Below are 21032 nucleotides of genomic sequence, written 5' to 3'. Positions count from 1 at the left end.
CAGAATCAGGGCCCAGACTTGGTTCAGATGCCGCCTGAGGCAAACTCCTCTGGTTCTGAGTCCGAGCCCGAGTCCCAGGCCATTACACCACCACACTAGTGTTCGAAATTCACCAGGTGCCCACTTTCCCCACTTTCGATTTTTCAGCACATCGTATTCTGATGCATCCTGGCTCCAACAGGGAGGGTAGAACATAGCCAGTGGGGTTAGTGATACCCTTGCCCTCCTGTGCCATCTTGTGCCCTCCTGTGCCATCCCAATGAGAAACTAAGATTCAACTTCCACTCCAGCGGGATTTTGTATGGGTAATGGAGAGGGGACCCATCTTTTCCTTGGGCAGCAAAATAGTTTAGGATGGAGAGAGAGAGAGAGGATTGTACAGTATCAAAAGTTTTTGAACATTCCATCAGATTTCTGTTTGCACAATGGGGTCCTCTCCTCCCCCCATGTGTCCCCTAAATCTGTTTTAGGGGGTTCCCCCAACCCTCCAAGTCAGATATGGGGAAGGCACAGGCAAGGGGAAGAGAGAGGGGTAAATAATTGCTTCACAATTCTGCAGTGCTGCAAACTCAGCCCAATTCTGGATCTGCTTACCATCTGCTCTGGGGGTCAATCGCTTGTCACAGAAAAGACGGTTCCCCAGGCCTGCTTTAAAACCTAGACAAGGTGGGCTGGATTCTCTCCGTCACGAAAAAAAGTTGAGACCATCCCTTGATGGAGTGGCCCGGCTCTCATTTATCCCTGGCTGTCTTGTTTTAAGTAATCAGCCATAAACTGTTCTGCCCTTAAAAATTCCGTAACAGTAAAGTGATGCCTGTATCCAAGGCAAAGGACTGGATGTTCACCAGACCAGCTAGAAAATCTCAGCTGGTTCATTGTGGTCTGGGACTTGCGTACAAGTTTGAAGGTAATTATAAAGCATGCTGAGGTCATTGCATTTTGTACTGTATAATCCACAAGATGCTTGAGAGCAACAATTTTTTTATTTGCTGGACTGTAAAATGCTAGCCCATCTATATCCGCTATGTAAACAAATGATAATAACAACAAACACTGCCCATGTTGCGTGCCTCCATCATATTTTCTCAGAGGAAAGTCATACATTTGTTTCACATGTTTTAATTGGAGTACTGTCTCCACTGCAAATCTCTTGGATATGGGGGAACTCAGAGGTGGTGATGGCAGGAGGAGAGGTTGTTGTTTGAAGAATGTGAAGCAATATATATGAATAACTGGTATATTTCAGGATGCAGTTGTTCTTGCAAATGATTCCACCTTTGCAAAGGTCTCACCTGGCCTTGCAACCAAGATCTTCGCCAAATGTGGGCACATGCTTCTTGCTGAGATAAGGCACCTTCTGCCATCTAGGTAGGAAAACAATGTTGTGTTAGGAGTGAAACATAAATTACAGTAGGTTGGAAACACTGGAACTAGATTGTGTTGACATCTGGTAAATATGTTGCAATGGTGTGCAGAAGGAAATTGCCTGGCTAGACTGCCGGTTGAAAAGGATAAAGAAAAGTTAATAATAATAATAATAATAATAATAATAATAATAATAATAATAATATATGATCATGTGCAGATTTTTACGGTCTGTACCAGTTTACCATATTTAAGGTTGTACCATTCCACTGTCAAAAAAGCTTATCTCAAAACGGAGCAGACCACCTCAGGGAGACATGGATTTTTGCATTCAGAAAGGTGTGTCTGGCATTAAACAAGACTCTGTCAAGTGCATTAATTTAAATTTGGTGAGTTGGAACCTGCTAACAGAGCCCTCATCTCCTCTCTGACCTTTTATCCTCCATGTACTGGTCTTTCACCTAGCAGCAAAAACTTAAGATGGTATTTTGGGTCACATTGTCCCAATCTAAGTCTCTGAGGTTGTGATGAATAACCTATAGCTTATATTACTGGTTATATCAAATGAACAACAAGGAAGGGTGAACGATTAGTGTGGAAGTGATCATTTTGGCCAGTAAAACTTGTTGTGCGTCTGCTGTTGCTATTTATTTCTTTATGTGTTTATAAAAGTATATATACTGCCCTCTTGCAGGTGGGGTAAAGCCGTGTAGGTTAAGGACCCTGGATGGTTAAGTCCAGTCGAAGTCGACTATGGGGTGTGGCACTCATCTCAGCTTTCAGGCCGAGAGAGCCGGTGTTTGTCTGCAGACTGAAGTCATGCAGCTGACTTCAGTGTAAACGCCTTTAAAAGCAATGCTGAATGATCGTTAAAATGACTGGCAACTCACAATAAAACTTCATAGGCTGGTTAGCATAAAAAAAGTCTTCAAGAAATTCCTGAAAGTCAAAATCTTTGCTGGGAGAGTGTTCTGCAGCATAGGGCCAACGACACCAAATGCCCAACTTCCAGTTGAGGCAAACCAGGTCTCTATAACATGGGAGATAACTAACAGCTTTCCTTCTGATAATCTCCTTGATCAGTGGGGATATAAGGGCTCAGATGGTCCCTAAGGCATCCTCAACTCCAGTTTTGCATGGCTTTGTAAATCAACCAAAGACTCTTGAACCTGGCCCAGTAAGATATTGGCAGCCAGAGTAGATGTTTTTGCAGAGGGACCGTATTCTGTTGGCTGTCTGCCTTCATCAACAGTCCATCCACTGCATTCTGCATGAGTTGTAACTATTGGACCCCTCTCAAAGGCAGCTCTACCTATAGTGCATTGCAGCAATCTAGTCTCAAGGTTACCAATGCATGGACTACAGTGGCCAAAAATTATCCTGATCCAGATACGACTACAGCTTGTGTAGCATCTTCTGTCTCCTATACCACTATTTCAGGATAGCAGTTATACCACTGAGCTAAGGCCCAGGCACATTGATCAGACTCACTAGGAAACAGAATGCTGTACACTTCATCTTATTTAGCTGGGCTTTTCTTATGTTCTTATTCTGAAATTGTTTCCGCTTCTCTTTTTTTAACTTTCAGGCTCCTCCTACCATTGCTTAAGAACATAGTCACAACCATGGTGCAATAATTCTTTAAGAGTCTATTAATAAAGAGCAGCCACTTGAAACAGCCATTGCATAATCCACATGCTAATCATGTTTAATTGTACCCAGCAGATTACAGGGCTGTGTACTTTCTTGAGCAGCCTTCCCAAGGCTCATAGAAACTTTTGTGTGTATTGCAGGAAGTGGAAAGTGTTAAACCTTCCCTTTTATTAAGCCTTTTCCTAACCCTAATAGCAGCACAAGAGGTAGGAATTCTACCTGATTAGTGTTGACTAATCTTATATATAGTTATTCAGAAGCAAATTCTACTTGGTTCAATGGGGCTTGCTCCCAAATAACTGCGAGTGCAATTGCAGTGTGCATGTCTCTGTGAATCAGATTTCTTCAAAATCTGAGTTTTGCATGAAACAGGCAGGTCACTAAATCATTGCGCCTAGTGGTACCCTGATTTGAAAGATCTAGGTATCTTCTAAATTGAGGAAGTAGGCCTTTCCTGCACCCTGCCTGTGCAACAGACAGTTTAACCACACATGGGTCTGCAGGCCTGATAAGACCAGGCACTGGCTGTGTCAGCATGCCTCAGTATATTTTCAAAGAAGGGACATTCCATTGTAGTGCACCTCTGCCTCTGAAAACTTCTGTTTACCTTTGCACTTCTGTTGCAAAGATGGCAGTTTTAGTACACTGGGTAGCCCATCACTGAGAACACCTCCCTTGTGTGATGAAGATGATGGTTGGTTTTATTGTAAATCTGATATGACTTGGTCAGCTTTCTTCAGAAAGCTTGTTCTGCTTGCAGCCTCTCTCCCCCTTCCTTTAATGCTAATTCATGCTGTATGTCATCTTCTCTCTATTTCGCCTTCAGACTGCAGTTTCCAAACCCACCTTTTTGCAGCCTTTCCCCATATAAACATCTAGAGCTCAGCAAGAGAGGGAAACCTGTTTTGCAGGCTTCTGCGCTTCAGCTTGTGGAAAAGGGGTGTGGAATGTTTACTGTAATTAAAGTCCTTCTACTACCCACTTGCGTTTGTGTTGGAAAGTACAGATGGTTTATTAGTAAGTGTTTGCTGGCATTTATTTACTCATTTTGTTTATATCCCACATTCCCTCCAGGAGGCTCAAGGTGACACACACAGGGTTCCTAAGAGGGTTTCCAGCCAAACAGTGACTAGGCCAAATTATCAGGTGGTAGTGGGAGAGAGAATAGGGTGACCACTTACGTTGGTAGAACATCTGGCCCTCCAGATTTTGATGCACTACAACTTCAGTCATTCTTGACCATTGGTCATGCTGGGTGGGGCTGATGAGAGTCCTACAACATCTGGAGGTCCACTGGTTTCGCACCCTTTATACATTGCTGAAAAAAAATGAGGAAATAACCTGAAATGAAGATAACAGATTTGCATAAAGTTTGACTATATAATCTTGCAGATCAGTTCTAGCAATTCTGGGTCCTTCCTGCTGAGGCCACAAGTCTGTCCACATGACTTCTTCTCCTGGCTGGACCTGGTTCATCATATGATGACATGGTGGCAACGTGACAGCTACCATTGCTAGGTCTTGCAGGGCTTCCCTGCCCTTGGCCTCCTTCGTTCAAGAGGCAGCCATGCTCCCCAAAATCACATTTTAGCTGATGAACAAAAATTCAGCTCCTTAGCATAACCTTAAGACATATTTATGAAGTGGAAGCATCAGGTAAACAGCATCAGCTATGAATCCAAAGAAAGTTAGTACAACTGTCTGGAGAAAGCTCTTAAAATCTATAGCTTGCCACTCATATGCAGTTGTTTTTTAAAGAAGGAAAACAAGCTACTAAAACTGTACAGATACAAGGATGGAATACAAAAATACACAGAAATTGATCGGATATTAAGCATCTGCTAGGTGCCATCTGTTCTGTGCCATCTCTCTTCCCCTTCCAAACAGGAAGAACATAATTTTGTTAAGATATAATTTTAGCTTAGCTGAAGCATGTTGATCTCAACTCTTAACATTCAAGCTATTTATTAACTACATTTATACCTCTGCTACGACCTAATCGTTTTATGCACATAATAATTCTGAGAGGTGGGTTGCATTTGAGAGATGGGGACTGGCCCAAGATTACCCAGTGAAGAAGAAGGAGAAGAAGAAGAAGATTACCCAGTGAAGAAGAAGAGTTTGGATTTGATATCCCGCTTTATCACTACCCAAAGGAGTCTCAAAGCAGCTAACAATCTCCTTTCCCTTCCTCCCTCACAACAAATACTCTGTGAGGTGAGTGAGGCTGAGAGACTTCAAAGAAGTGTGACTAGCCCAAGGTCACCCAGCAGCTGCAAGAGGAGGAGCCGGTAAGTGAACCCGGTTCCCCAGATTACGAGTTCATGGCAGAGTTGGCATTTGAACCTAGGTCTTACCAGTGTTATTCTAAAGCACCAATGCGGCAGCAAGCAAAGGCTATAGCAGCCAAGTCTGCTGCTTGTGGCTGGAAAGCCAAACAGGAAGTTTGTGACTGTTGCCATGGGAACAAAGGGGCAGTCCATTCTGTACTGAGCACCGGATGTTAGCTCAGTGGGTTTGTCATATGACCTGTACAGGATGTACATGGGTGGAGGTGGAGTTTATTCTAACTGCTGATGAGTGCAGACATGTTTTCTCTGTACTGAAGTAAAAGACAGGAATAAAAGATGTAAATAGATTTCTGTCTGCTTCTTTCCCCTCCCTGGGGACACCAAAGGGGAGAGAGGAGCAGTTGGTGTGTTTTCCTCACAGCCTGAGGAAAATCGCCGGAACGGACCTCGAGTATGTTTATTCCTGCCGGGAGTCGCCGGAGGGAGGTCTAAGGAATTCAGCCGGTGCCTGAACAGATAGGCACATACCTCAAGACGGGCTAGAATTCCAACAGTGGTAGCAGACGCCGGTTGCTGTTTTCCTCGACCTCTGCATCAAGAAGTGGCCTCCATGGAAGCCTGAGGTGAGAAGGCTGATTCTCTGCAGCCAGAAGCTGACCAGAAGAATCTGAAAGCCAAGCAACGGAGCCCAGGTATGGGATTTTCGGGCTTAAAGGAGTGAATGCAGATTGAGTTATTCTCTGCTTCACGGGGAGCAGTAGATGGGAAATACAGCTCCAGTCAAAAGAGAAACCGCATTCCAAACATTCCTGTGGTTTTTCCTGTCCAAGGAAAAGGAATGCTGTTGCTTAGCAACGAAGGCCATGCCTCAGAGAGGAGAAGTGAAAGTTAAAATGGAATGTTTTGTCTTCAGAGTCTGAAGAGCTCTTGGAAATTTCCAACGCAGCCAGCGTTGAGAGCTGCCAGGTGGCACAGAGTGTAAACAAGCCAGCTATTGGATTTTAGAGGCTTGTGTTTGAGAGTCAATGCAAGGACTCAAAATGGATGCCAAGAGGGGGGGAGGCCTGCCTACTCCAGACCTCCTGACCAGTGACAATTATGCATCCTGGTCTATTAAGATGAAGGCCCTGCTGCAGAATCAAAGACTGTTTGGGGTGATTGAAAACCCCATTCCAGCAGCACCAACGCGTGCTTGGGAGTCACAGGATGTGAAGGCCAGAACTGCTATAATTCTGTGCGTGTCAGATTCGCAGTTGATCCACATACAAGATTTACTGCACGCGAGAGATGTTTGGGACACGCTGAGAAGGACACATCAGAGAGATGCAGGTTCTTCAGCGTTGCTGTATTTTGAGAAGCTGACCAACCTGAGGCTTGCGCCTGATGGAGATGTTCAAGCGCACCTGACGGAAATGAAATTTCTGCGTCAACAGATGGTGGAACGTAACTTCCGTCTGCAGGAGGAAGTGTTTTGCTTCATGGTGATCAACAGCCTGAATCGGACTTACAAAACAGTTGCTAGTCAGCTGGGGTCTCTCCCAGCAGCGGATCTCACTTCGGAGAGGGTCTTTGCCGTGGTTCTTTGTGAACATGACAGACTTGCCGCCCTGGAAGTGAAGGACAGGGGGAGACAAGAACGGAGTTCTAACACCCCTACTGCTGAAGCTACTGGAGAAAATGCTGTAGCTTTGAACGTTGTCCGATGCTACAATTGTGACCAGACTGGGCATCTTCAGCGGTACTGCAAGAAGCCACGTAAGAACAGAGGAGCTAAGGCGAGCTCCGCAAAGTCTGAGGCGTCAGACAAAGGTCACACCAAGCCAAAGGCAAAGACTGCAAAAGCTTTGATGTCGCTAAAAGCCACACCAAAAGCGAGGAACTTCTTTGTCCTAGATACTGGAGCCACAGTTCACATGACAGGACACAGAGGACTATTTTCTACGTTTGAGAAGCAAAGCTTCGCGGTGCAACTAGCCAACGGTCAAAAGCTGGAAGCCACCGGAATTGGAACTGTGTATCTTAAAAGTCTGAACTTGACTATAGACAATGTTTATTTGGTTCCAGAGTTGAAGTTTCATCTGCTCAGCGTTTCGCAGATTGCCAAGAAGGGACTAAAACTGTCCTATGATGATCAGAACTGCGAGATCTACAAAGATGGAGAGTTGTATCTTTCTGCCAAAGAGAAAGATGGACTGTATTTGCTGACTTTTGATCAAAGTGATTACATGGAATGTAATTCTTGTGATTCTAACATGATCTCTTTTACAGGTGTAGCCAAGAAGAACACCAAGCTGGTGACCTCGAGGGTCAACAAGGCATTTCAGCGGGTGTATGCTGATGTGATTGGTCCTTTAGCACCATCTAGAGGCAATGCAAAGTATTACCTGATATGTGTTGATTCTTTTACAGGTTTTGTCTGGCTTTATCTTTTGGAGAGACCGAAAGAAGCCTTAGAAAGGTTTAAAGAGTTTTGTGACAAAGTTAAAAATATGCATGATGCTGACATAGATTGTCTTTGCACAGATGAGAAGCCAATTTTTCTTTTACAGGAGTTCCAGAGGTTCCTGAAGAAGAAAGGGATAAGACACAAAACTGCTAGTTCCGAACAAGCTTGGAACAAATGTGTCTGTAGTAGAGTGAACAAAGAATTGCAAAAGGGAATGCATGCGCAATTGCTAAGTTCACATCTGCCACATGAGTACTGGGCTGAATCGCTAATGTCATATTGTTACATGTGGTTGAGAAAGTTTTCAAAAGAGTTGGGAAGTTCTCCTTTTGAGAAACTGTTCCACAGAAAACCTTCTGTTGCCCATTTCAAGGTTTTTGGGTCTCATGTGAGAACAGAAGCTCCAGGTGGGGTAAAGAATGCCAGAGGCATTTTTGTGGGTTATGAAAAGGGTCTCTACAGAGTAATTTTGTCTGAATCTGGTCAGGTGATTCTCACAAAATTTCTAGAGAGTGCTCCTGAACAGGAGAGAGTGATTGTTCACACATTTCCCACAGGTGAAGATGATTCTGATGATGATGATGAGTTTGATCTTATTGAGTTCGGTAGTACTGATGATGACAGCGATAGCTCAGACAGCTCAGTTGTCACAGTCATTGAGAGGAAATCTCACACAATGACTAGACCCTCAGAAGAGGAGGATGAACCACTGATTAAGCTTAGTACTGGTTCTCCAGAGAGTTCAGAGGCTGAACCAGAAAGCAAGGGAGAGCAGCACCTCTTACGTAGGTCTGAGAGAGCAACGAAGGGTGTACCACCCAAGAGGTATTCACAAGAGTTTGCTAACTTATGTGTTGCTGTTGTAAACGACCAAGGTCAAATTGAAGCTGTGTCTGAGTCAGAGACAAAGGCACAACAGAGAGTTGCTAACCAAGGTAATGCAGAAGCACTCATTCCTTGGAAGTCACACAACCAGAGAGGTACATTGGTAAAACCAGTGGCGGGTAGTTCCAAGGGTGGAACTGAAACAACAGGGGAATGTTATAAGTATAACAACTGTTTGTTTTCTTCTCTGGATGACGCTTTGCTCGCAGCACGCATTGATACTTTAGGGGGAGTATGTTATTCTAAAGCACCAATGCGGCAGCAAGCAAAGGCTATAGCAGCCAAGTCTGCTGCTTGTGGCTGGAAAGCCAAACAGGAAGTTTGTGACTGTTGCCATGGGAACAAAGGGGCAGTCCATTCTGTACTGAGCACCGGATGTTAGCTCAGTGGGTTTGTCATATGACCTGTACAGGATGTACATGGGTGGAGGTGGAGTTTATTCTAACTGCTGATGAGTGCAGACATGTTTTCTCTGTACTGAAGTAAAAGACAGGAATAAAAGATGTAAATAGATTTCTGTCTGCTTCTTTCCCCTCCCTGGGGACACCAAAGGGGAGAGAGGAGCAGTTGGTGTGTTTTCCTCACAGCCTGAGGAAAATCGCCGGAACGGACCTCGAGTATGTTTATTCCTGCCGGGAGTCGCCGGAGGGAGGTCTAAGGAATTCAGCCGGTGCCTGAACAGATAGGCACATACCTCAAGACGGGCTAGAATTCCAACAACCAGTAGTATACTGTAAAGGTAAAGGACCCCTGACAGTTAAGTACAGTCGCAGATGACTCTGGAGTTGCAGTGCTCATCTCGCTTTACAGGCTGAGGGAGCCGGCGTTTGTCTGCAGACAGTTTTTCTGGGTCATGTGGCCAGCATGACTAAGCCACTTCTGGTGAACTAGAGCAGTGCATGGAAATGCCGTTTACCTTCCCGCCAGAGAGGTACCTATTTATCTACTTGCGCTGCCATGCTTTTGAACTGTTAGGTTGGCAGGAGCTGGGACCAAGCAACAGGAGCTCACCTCGTCGTGGGGATTCAAACCGCCAACCTTCTGATCGGCAAGCCCAAGGGCTCAGTGGTTTAGACCACAGTGCCACCTGCATCTCAGTAGGTTGTTGACCTTTTGGTGGGGGGGGGGTCAAAGTTGTTGAACTCCCTCCCCACCATACAAGGTTTTCCTGGACATTTTGCCGATTTGGTGAAAATCCACCTGGACGCCATTTTTTTTTTTTATATAATATTTTTATTGAGTTTATAAAATATAAAAACAAAGGTCAAATTACAAATTTCAATACTTAGACTTCCCCACATCATCCAACCCCTGCATTCTCTGTATTACAAAACATCAGCAATTTGTTAACTTGTTTAAAGAGCTTAATGTATCTTTCATTTTATCGTGTTACTTAATCACAAAAATGTTGTAACCCAAGTCTTAAAGGTTTTAATTTCAACACAATAAAATTGTTTGATTACTCCACCTCTGTCTTCTTGTACCTTAATTTCCATTTCATTAAATTACAGTTACTGAAGCTATGGTTTCCTAAGGAGTGCATTTTTTAGCATTCATACAGCTTATAGTGTTTTTTCAGATAGTCCTTGAATTTTTCCCAGACTTCCTCCGTTGCTTCTTCTCCCAAGTCTCGGATTCTGCCAGTCATTTCGGCCAATTCCATATAGTCCATCAACTGCGTCTGCCATTCTTCCAGTGTGGGTAGATCTTGTGTCTTCCAATACTTTGCGATCAGGATCCTTGCTGCTGTAGTAGCATACATAAAGAAAATTCTGTCTTTCTTAACCACTTTCTGGTCCACCATGCCCAAGAGGAAGGCCTCCGGTTTCTTGGGTAAGGTAAGCCTAAGTACCTTTTTTAATTCATTATGAATCATCTCCCAAAAGGCCTTCACTTTCGGGCAGGTCCACCAGAGGTGGAAGAATGTCCCTTCCGCCTCTTTACATTTCCAACATTTGTTGTTAGACAGGTGATATATCTTTGCAAGCTTGACTGGGGTCATGTACCACCGGTATACCATTTTCATAATATTTTCCTTCAAGGCACTACATGCCGTAAATTTCATTCCGGTGTTCCATAACCTTTCCCAGTCTTCAAACATAATGTTATGCCCTAAATCCTGCGCCCATTTTATCATGGCGGATTTGACTGTCTCATCCTGTGTATTCCATTTAAGCAGCAAGTTATACATTCTCGAAAGTAACTTGGATTTTGGCTCTAACAACTCTGTCTCTAGTTTCAATTTTTCCACCTGGAATCCAACCTTTTTATCCCCTTTAAACACTTCCTGAATTTGAGCATAGTGTAACCAATCTCGCACCTTGTTTTTTAGCTTTTCCATGCTCTGCAGCCTCCAGTTGTCTCCAACTTTTTCAATTATTTCCCAGTATTTAGGCCAGTAGGCCTCCATGTTAAGTCTCTTACGTGCTTTGGCCTCCACCGGTGAGAGCCACCTCGGAGTCTTACTCTCCAATAAGTCTTTATATTTTGTCCAGACCATCAAAATTGCCCTTCTGACAATATGGTTTTTAAACAATTTGTGGATCTTAACCTTGTCATACCACAAATATGCATGCCAGCCAAAAGCATTATCAAACCCTTCCAGATCTAGGACATCAGTGTTCTCCAGCAAAATCCAGTCTTTCAGCCAGCAGAAGGCTGCAGATTCATAATATAACCTCAAGTCTGGCAGGGCAAATCCCCCTCTTTCTTTTGCATCGGTTAGTATTTTAAACTTTATTCGGGGCTTTTTGCCCTGCCAAACAAATTTAGAAATATCCTTCTGCCACTTTCCGAAACATTCCACCTTGTCCACGATCTGTAGGGCCTGGAACAGAAATAACATTTTCGGCAATACATTCATCTTTATAGCTGCTATTCGGCCCAACAAGGAAAGTTTCAATCTTGACCATGTTTCCAAATCTCTTTTGATTTCTGACCAACATTTCTCATAGTTATCTTTAAACAAATTCAAATTTTTGGAGGTCAGATACACCCCTAGGTACTTTACTTTTTTAACCACATTTAATTCTGTTTCTTTCATGAACTCATCTGTTTCTATAGTTGTCAAATTTTTTGCTAAAACCTTGGTTTTTTGTTTGTTCAACTTAAAACCCGCCACCCGACCAAAGTCAGAGATTATTTCTAGCACTCTTTTAGTACTGGAGACTGGCTCCTGTAATGTTAATACCAAATCATCTGCAAATGCTTTCAGTTTATATTGTTTCACTCCGACCACAATTCCCTGTGCCAACTGGTCCTTTCTAATCATGTTCAGTAGCACCTCCAGGACTGAGATAAACAATAGAGGAGATAGGGGGCACCCCTGCCGTGTCCCTTTTTCAATTTTAAACTCCTCTGTCACCACGTTGTTTACTATCAGTTTAGCCTTTTGTTCTGAATACATTGTTTCTATTCCATTTTCAAACCCCCGCCCCACTCCCATCCCTTCCAAGTTTTTCTTCATAAACATCCAAGAAATATTATCAAAGGCTTTCTCTGCATCGATGAAAATCAGCACCGCTCTTGTGTTAAGGTTTGTTTGTAAAAATTCCAAAATGTCAATGATGTTTCTTGTGTTGTCAAACAAATGCCTGCCAGGTAAAAAGCCTGCTTGGTCCTTATGAATCACTTCATTTAATACTTTTTTAAACCTATTAGCCAAAATATCTGCAAAAATTTTATAATCCACATTTAAGAGTGAGATGGGACGGTAGTTTTTAAGTTGGGTTTTTTCAGTTTCCAATTTTGGTATCAACGTGATGAAAGCTTCTTTCCACGTTTCCGGTGCCTTCCTCCCTTCCATAATCTGGTTGCAGACCTCTAACAAAGGTTGTATCAAATAGTCCTTCAACGTCTTATAATATTTAGAAGTAAGTCCATCCGGGCCTGGAGACTTGCCCAATTGGAGCTTCTGAATGGCACATTCAATTTCTTGCTGCGTGATGTTACAATTCAGGATTGTTCTCATTTCCTGGGGTATTTTTTGTAATCCATTATTTTTAAGAAATTGATCTACCTCAAAGTCTTTTTGCGGCCCTTGTGAATAAAGTTCTTTGAAATATCTCTGGAAGCATTTTCTAATTTCCTCGGGTTTCTGAACCATTCTCCCTTCGATCTCTAGATTTGTAACTGTATTAAGTTTTTGTCTCTTTTTCAACTGCCATGCTAGCAGTTTCCCACACTTGTTAGCTGATTCGAAAGATCTTTGTTTCATTTGTTTAATTTTCCATTCCACCTCTTGATTTATCAATTTCGAAAATTGTGCCTGGAAAAACTTCACTTCTCTCAGCACTTCCTTCGACTTGGGCCTAGATCTTAATTTTTTCTCTCCTTCTCTTATTTTCTCCAAGATCTTCTCCTTCTTTTCATTCCAGAGCCTTTTCTTAATCGTGTTTTGTTGTATTAGAAACCCTCTCATAACTGCTTTACTTGCGTCCCAGATTATTCTTTTTTCCACGGCAATCTTTAGATTTATCTCGAAGTAGTCCTTTAAAGTTTTTTGGGCCTTCTTAACAATCTCCTGATCTCTTAATAATGTGTCATTCATTTTCCATCTAAAGGATCCGGTTGTACTTAGTCTCAATTCCATTTTCAAAGCATTATGGTCGGAGCAGGTTTTTGGGCAGATCTCCACTTTTCTGGTCTTAGGTGCCAGTCCTCTAGTTATCCATATTTGGTCGATTCGCGTCCATGTCAGATGAGCTTCAGAGAAGAAAGTTCCTTCTTTCCCTAGAGGGTTCTTGACCCTCCATATGTCAGTCAGGTCCATATTGTCAGTCATTTCAAAAAAGGTTTTAGGTAGTCTGCCGTCTTTCGTTATAGTAGTACTTTGCGATTTATCCATGTTTACAGATGCAACCCCATTCATGTCACCCAACATAATGATGTTGTTATAGTCTAAATAATCCAGCATAGTCTCGTGCAGCTTCCTAAAGAATTCCGATTTTCCTTCATTTGGGGCGTATATTCCTAATATCAAAAAATTTTCTCCTTGTGTCTGAATTTCAATCGCCAAAATTCTGCCCTGTTCATCTTTAAATAAAAATTTAGGTGACAGGCTCTCCTTTGCATATATCACCACTCCTCTTTTCTTAACTTTGTCCGATGAAATAAATTCTTGGCCTAATCTTTTGTTGATTAACACTTTTCTATGGAGCCTTGTCACATGTGTTTCTTGCAAACAAATAATGTCCAATTGTTCTTTTTTCAAAATATGAAATACTTTTTTCCTTTTTTCTGGAGAATTTCCGCCATTTATGTTCCAACTAAGAAGTTGCAGAGACATCCTTGATCAGTTAGTGGGTGTCACAATTGGGTATCTAAGTTTCCCTCCGATCCCGGAGGTGGTGGTGCTGGTCCAGATCCAGATGGTGTACGTCCAGGTGGTAATCCCGGTGGTGGTGGCCAAGAAGCTGCAGCTCCCTTTTGGAGGTCCTCCTCGTGGTCGTACAGGAACTTCTGCTGGTCCTCAGGTGATTTAATCCTTACTTTCCTTCCTTTGTAGGTGAATGATAGTCCTTGCGGAAATTCCCACCTATAGGGAATTGCGTTGTGCCTCAACAATTTGGTCAGATCTATATATGTGGCCCTAAGATCCAATAGGTGTTTAGGAATGTCTCTATAGATTTCAGCCTTTTTACCTTCTACTTCCAAAGATTTTTTAAAATGTAGGCCCAATATCTTATCTCTTTCCTCTCTTGTTCTCAAGACAACCAAACAGTCTCTGGCCTTGTCTTTCTTTACCGATCTTCCCAGTCTGAAGGCCGTCACAATTTTAAAGTCTTTATCTTCCTCAATCCCCCAGAATTTAGAGAATAAAAGTGTCAAAAAGCCCTCTAGGTTACCTAATTCCGATTCTGGGACAGCCCTTAGCCTGAGGTTACTTTCCTTACTTTTCAATTCCACCAGTGACAGGTAGGCTTGTTGTTCCCCTACCTGTCTTTTCAGAGGCCTTACTTCCCCCTTGATCTCCTCAACCTTTTTGTTCGCCTGCTCAGCTTTTTGGTTGGCTTCCGCAGCTAATTTATAATTTTCCGCCGTAGCTCCTTGCAATTTTTCAATTGCCTGTGTATGCTGGGAAACCTGATCCGTTAATTTGCTAATAGTGGATGTTGCTTGGTCAATTTTAGATGACTGATCGTCCACTTTTTTATTTAGAAGTGCCAGTTGTTCCAAAATTTGTTTCAGGACTGTCTCAGATCCTCCAGTTGCCATATCTTCTGTGTCAGGCGGTTCGGCTTCCACCTCCTGTGCTATCAGCACAGCTGGGACAGATGATCTGCGTTGATGAGTTAAGGTTGTTTGAACTAGTTGCACAGATTTCTTTTCTTTTTCTTTAGCTTTAGCTGCTCTTGTTTTCCCTGTGCCACTCATTCCACAGCTGCCTCTGTTCAAGGTCAAATAGTCTTTTAATCCATGAGAAAGACAGTTCCAAAATGTAAACAATTTAACCACAAAAAATCCCAATAAAATACAGTTCCCAGGCCTCTATATCACCGCAATCCTCTAGAGGGAGTGTTTCAAAGTTTCAAAGGAAGGAGAAGTTCTTTTCCGCCATTAAAGTTCCTTTGTTCCCCGTATTGAGCCTTTGTAATTCCCAAATACAAAAGGAGGCTTCCGAAGGTTTCTATTTCTTAAAGTAGTGCCACAAGGTGTCAGAAAGGTCCCAGCAACAATGTTTAAACGTTAATATCTCAGTCTATGTAACAATTTTGACTCCGGTAACAGTTTCAGCAGTTTGACAGTTCTCCCTTCGTGCGCTGACAGCCCGGCGACTAGGTTTCCCCTTTTAACTCCGCTTAGTTCAAAAATAGGAAGAGAGTTCCAAAATAGATAAATCCACCAAGTTAACCAATATATCCTTTTATCTTCTGAGTACAGATTCAATTTACGCCCCTTTGTCCTGCTTTTAAAATCTTTTTCAAGCGCTTCAGCCCACTTCAAAGTCTTTGCTTTGATCCAGCTAGCAGGATCGGAAGACGGACTTCCTGTTACTCGCCTCCCGTTTTCAGCCAAATTTCCCAAATTTAGTCCAATCTTTAATACCCCTTACTCACGGGTATGTTCCAGCCAATTCCGATGTTTTCAAGAAGAAAGGTCAGCGCTCATCGGCAGCAGCAGCGCGGCTTCACTTCCACGAAAAGAGCGATGAACTCACAGCGCCGCTCCCCCTTTCACGTTCCGGAGCCTCTTACGAAGTCCCTTCTTCGTTTCTGGGGGGGCTTTTGGCGCCCGCCGAGTCCCACGGCCGCAGGCTCGCTCTGCCTGCGGTTTTTCTTAATGGGTCTCCGCTTTGCCGCAGCGGACGACCCTTTTTCGCGGAGCCCCTCTTCACAAAGTAAAGAGGACCGCCATTGCCATTTTGCGCCGCCTCCGGAAGTCCCCTTTTTTTCAACGCCCACCCCCCAAAACTTAAAAAAGTTTTGACCATCCGATTCCCGGGAAAACCTGGATGCATGGCAGCCCTAGACAATGATATTTATCAGGGCCACAAAATAGCTAATGGTATAAATCAGGGCTGCAAATTACAGAGTAGATCCATGCCTGCTAGCCCTTACCACTGCCAGTGTCATTTGGCTACTGGTTATAATAATATTCACTGCCACAAACAAGAACAATTACTTACAACATGGATATATGTACCTGGATCCTATACATGTTCATTTGGATGTAAGGTTGTCGTTAATGAAACTTAATGGAACACTGTCTTAAATGGAACTTAAGCATGCCTAGGATTGCAGCCTTAACTTTTTATTTTTCTTATTTAGGGGCACTGTCCAGAGAGACACTGCAGCTTCTTCCAAAACTTTTAGTTTCCCATAGACGTCTAGTAAACCAAAGGCACAGTGAAGAATCTGTCGTACTTTTAAGTTTACATTCTTAATACATCGTTGATCTTTAATATGTTATCAGAGAACGAGTGATCTGACTTCTGCAAGGTCTTTGCTGTTGAATTTTAAAGCATCATACATTTTGACAGTGAGCTTAGGTTGTCTGTTCCTACATGAAACATTTTGCCTGATAGCTACTCTGTAAAATATAGTGGGAAGCAGATGATAACTAATTTATGTTATGCCAGAATAACATTATTCTGTAATGTTACAGAAGCCTATCCAAACCTTCGTATTTAGATGACTCCATTAATACTGAAAAATGTAGTGTGCGCTAGTGTGCCAAAACAAGTAATTAATCTAAAAGAAGCATCTTTGTTTCTATGCATGAAATTAGATTTGAAGTAAGCAGAACGATTAGAGAGATGAACAAGTGAGCAGTTATTTGTCCATAAACGTTATCAAGTCATATACACTATCAGAGTTGAGAGCTTTGTCTTCAAAGTGTCTGTATCCATAACACGGCAGAAAAACAAACAACTTTCTAAATACGTATACCCCTTGAAAGACCTAGATTTAAAGGGAAGATTTCTTATACCTCTAAATCTCAGCCGTGAGCTGATGGCTTGCTTATTAAGTCAACGTGGAGTCAGATTACCACTGGGTACCTTATCTAGTAGTAAACTCTTGCCTGCCAATGGAATTTTACACTATCTGTATATATCTATCTATATATCTATATATATTATTTTGAATTTAACTTGTGGGGGGGTAATTATAATTGATGGATGGTAGTAATTAACTGAAGAGGAATTGATTACATTTTAAAGCAGTATCTGAGTTTGAAATTAATTAGGTGAAAAGTAATTGAAGACAAACTATTGATTTGGAGTGATTTAAAAGTTTTATTTGGTGTCATTTGGATGGGAAATTAATTGGCTTGGCTTCTCCTGTGTGAAATTTAAATAAAGTCCACACACACAAACGGCTATGCAAATTTGCTTCCTCTTTTTTGTGATGCTTTTATTTACGTTTATTATTATTAATAATAATAATAATATATCCCACCCATATCTATATCTATATATCTATGTAGATATGAATTTGATTTTACTTATACAAATTTACACATGAGTATACAGTAAAAATTCATAACAAAACCTAACCCATATTTCAAGAACTCTGCATGCAGTTGATTTACATTCTTTCTCTTAACTCTCCATTAATTTTAATCCAATTCATTACTCCAAAAACAAGATCTTTGCTATGCTTTAAAAAACAAACCAAAACCAAAACACATAACTAAATTTTAACATTCCTCCCCCTTTCTCCTTATTCTTTATCCATTAAGTTAGCTTTTCAAGACTTTGGCAATGCAGAAGGAACTGCTGTGCAGCTAAAATATTGAGGGGTTTTTAAAAACAGCAATAATGTTGGTCATAAGTCCTTTGCACAGGGTCACAAGAACATTGTTCCATCATTAGATATGTCTAACTTCCTTCTCTGCTTCAACCACAAAACTCTGTTTCCTCTTGTTGCTCAAAATATAGTCATTTGAAACACTTAACATTTATTCTTCTAGTGTGGCTCTGAAATCTTAATATTATCTGCTACCTAATCTTGCATAACTCTGCATTAGGCATAACATTCACTGTGTAGTATTATACATTCACACCATTAGTTTTCTACATTGTAAACAAAAAGAGGGCACTTCACAATGTGCTGTGGGTATTTATTTTTAAAAAGAGAATAGGAAAACAAGCCAATTTATATTTAGTGCTAGAGGCTCTCCTCGTCAGTGACAGTTTCCTGATTAATTAGTTAATCCCCCAGATCTGTAGCTATCTCATTACTAGTAATGTCTGTGACCTGGTGTGACATGCTGGCAAGTTAAGAGTACCAAAAATTAGGCCACGGGTTCATGAACCAGTTTGCTTAGAACTAAATTGTAGATTCAACATTTTATATCCCAGTGATTTTCACAGAAAGTAAAACATGTGCTTAAAATCAATCTCATCAAAACAAATGAGACTACAACTCCTAACTTTGGCTGCATTGTAGCCCAATCTTCATATATTGGAACATTATATAGGTTGTTCTGGTCATTCCAATGGGTGGGTCAGCACACTTATTGGGATGGAACTCCATAGGACTCTTTCCAGGTAAACATGCCTAGCATACTGTGAACTGTTATAGGGCTTTTCACAAGTGTTTCTCCATGTGTTCTGTAAACACATGGAGTTGTTGTTGGACCAGAACACACCAGGCACTCCTGTCTTCCACTGCCTCCTGCAGTTTGGTCAAACTCATGTTAGTAGCTTTGAGAACACTGTCCAACCATCTTGTCCTCTGTCATCCCCTTCTCCTTGTGCCCTCCATCTTTCCCAACATCAGGGTCTTTTCCAGGGAGTCTTCTCTTCTCATGAGGTGGCCAAAGTAGTGGAGCCTCAGCTTCAGGATCTGTCCTTCCAGTGAGCACGCAGGGCTGATTCCCTTAAGAATGGATAGGTTTGATGTTCTTGCAGTCCATGGGACTCTCAAGAGTCTCCTCCAGCACCATAATTAAAAAGCATCAATTTTTCGGCGATCAGCCTTCTTTATGGTCCAGCTCTCACTTCCATACATCACTACTGGGGAAACCATAGCTTTAACCATACAGACCTTTGTCGGCAAGGTGATGTCTCTGCTTTTTTAAGATGCTGTCTAGGTTTGTCATCACTCTTCTCCCAAGAAGCAGGCACATGGAGTAGGTAGGTTCATACCTGTTGGTGCCATCCTCACCACAAATATGCAGGTCAGCTCCATCCCAGCCTCTACAAGTGATAATTTTATTGTCTTATCCCTTTTGTAAACCACACTGAGGTTTTTTTTTTTCTACAGTCAAACGGTATGTAAATTTCATGGAATATATATTTCAAAATCACTAGCATGCTCTGCTCCAGGACCTTCATTTCCCAGCCATTCAGAATGCATCCACTGGCTTCCTCCCCAATACAAAAATGCATCTGGCATCTTTGCTACTATTTCTTGCAGCCTTTTTGGCTACATTAACCCTCTCCTCCCCAACTCCTCCCCAGTAGATCTCTCAGCAACTCACATATATCATGTCAATTATGTGAGCTTAAAATCCACTGGAGGATAGATTTTGACTGATATCTGGAGAACTCTTAAAGTTTCTGCTGTGACGCCAACAAGGGTTTTGCAAATCTCATTAAATCATCTTGTCTTCCCTACACATGGTTGCTTCTGTCTCAAGTGTCCCACTTCCCTTGTGAGAGAACATCCAATATGTTTTCCCCTGGAACCCATTGTAGCAGCTATAAAATACTTTGCTATGTAAAGCAGCACCATGTTTTGCTAAGATATTATCATGGTCCCTTGTTGCTCATCGTTTTCAGTTGCTAACCATTTGAATTGTGCAAGCAAGTAAACCACACTTTCTTCATGCCTGGTGGAAGATTAATGTTTGGAGCTTAGATGAGCAAAATTATAGAGAAGGAAAACAACAGGTTTGTTGGGTTATTTCAGATGACTGAAAAAATATATATCTGTTGCATTTAGATGCTCATATATTGCATTTAGAGACAATGGAGGCACAAAGCAATTGTATTTTAAACATTTTAAATAAGTAGTGTGTAGCAGACGAGGCCTGATATGGTGATGCAATTGCATTTTGCATTTAAAAATGCCCTGGGGAAAATAGCAATATGCTCACAAGAAGGCAAAACAACTTTGATTTCAATTAGATTTTCGCTCTTTACAACCAAGGCTGAATTTGAACCAGGATCTTTAATAAGAAACTGAACATAGCTACCGGTAATTTGCAATGAGATCACTGCATGATTTGCTTGTGAAATTAGCTTTTCAGACTTTGGCCCGGTGCTTAGTTTAGAACAAGCTGTGGTTTAGTGCGGACAAGCAGTGTGCACACTGCTTAAAAGTTCCTCTGGTGCTCCTTCCCCTGCCACAAATCAGAAACTGGCTTGAAATGTCCAAATCTGAATCTGTCCCCCACCCTCATAATCGTAAGTGTCCTTGTGTGTGTGTGGCAGGAGAGCAGATAAACATATAAATATACATACATTTTAATTTATAGATCACTTGCTCAAAATAAAATAAAATATCCCAAGCAACGTGCAATGCACCAGGAATGCTTTTTGGAAAGGGAAGGATAAAAGTTCCTAGAGAGAAAGGAGGGAACATACAAAAAGGAAACAGCTAGAGCACAATGGATAATGCACCCTTTGCCATATCGTCACAGGGCAGGGCAGAAATATATAACAGAGCAAAATAATAGGAACAGCAGGATAAAATTCCACATTAAAAAACACTCATCCAAAACAGGTAGCGGTCTTGATGAACCAAGCATGTTTCAGCTGTTAACAACTGGGCAGGCTAGGGTTTATTACACAGTAAGTTCCCGAAGTGGAGGCAGTGGGTGGTTATCTGAACCCAGCACAGTGCTGTCCCTCATACCTAGATCCAGCATAATGGCTCCCTATTCCTCCTTTAAGTGCTAACATTGAGATGTGTGTCCTTGAATGATTAAAATGGTCTGAA

The 21032-nt window shown here is 41.9% G+C and overlaps 1 protein-coding gene across 4 annotated transcripts in view; it reads left to right on the top strand.

Moving 5' to 3' along the window:
* The window catches only part of OXR1 (oxidation resistance 1), a 191295-nt gene that overhangs the window by 108013 nt on the left and 62250 nt on the right, over positions 1 to 21032 (top strand). The gene's annotated exons all lie outside the window — the stretch shown is intronic.

Source organism: Podarcis melisellensis (assembly GCF_964234715.1).
Source record: "Podarcis melisellensis genome assembly, chromosome: 7".
Lineage (NCBI taxonomy): Eukaryota > Metazoa > Chordata > Lepidosauria > Squamata > Lacertidae > Podarcis > Podarcis melisellensis.
This window is presented reverse-complemented; position numbering and strand designations above follow the sequence as displayed.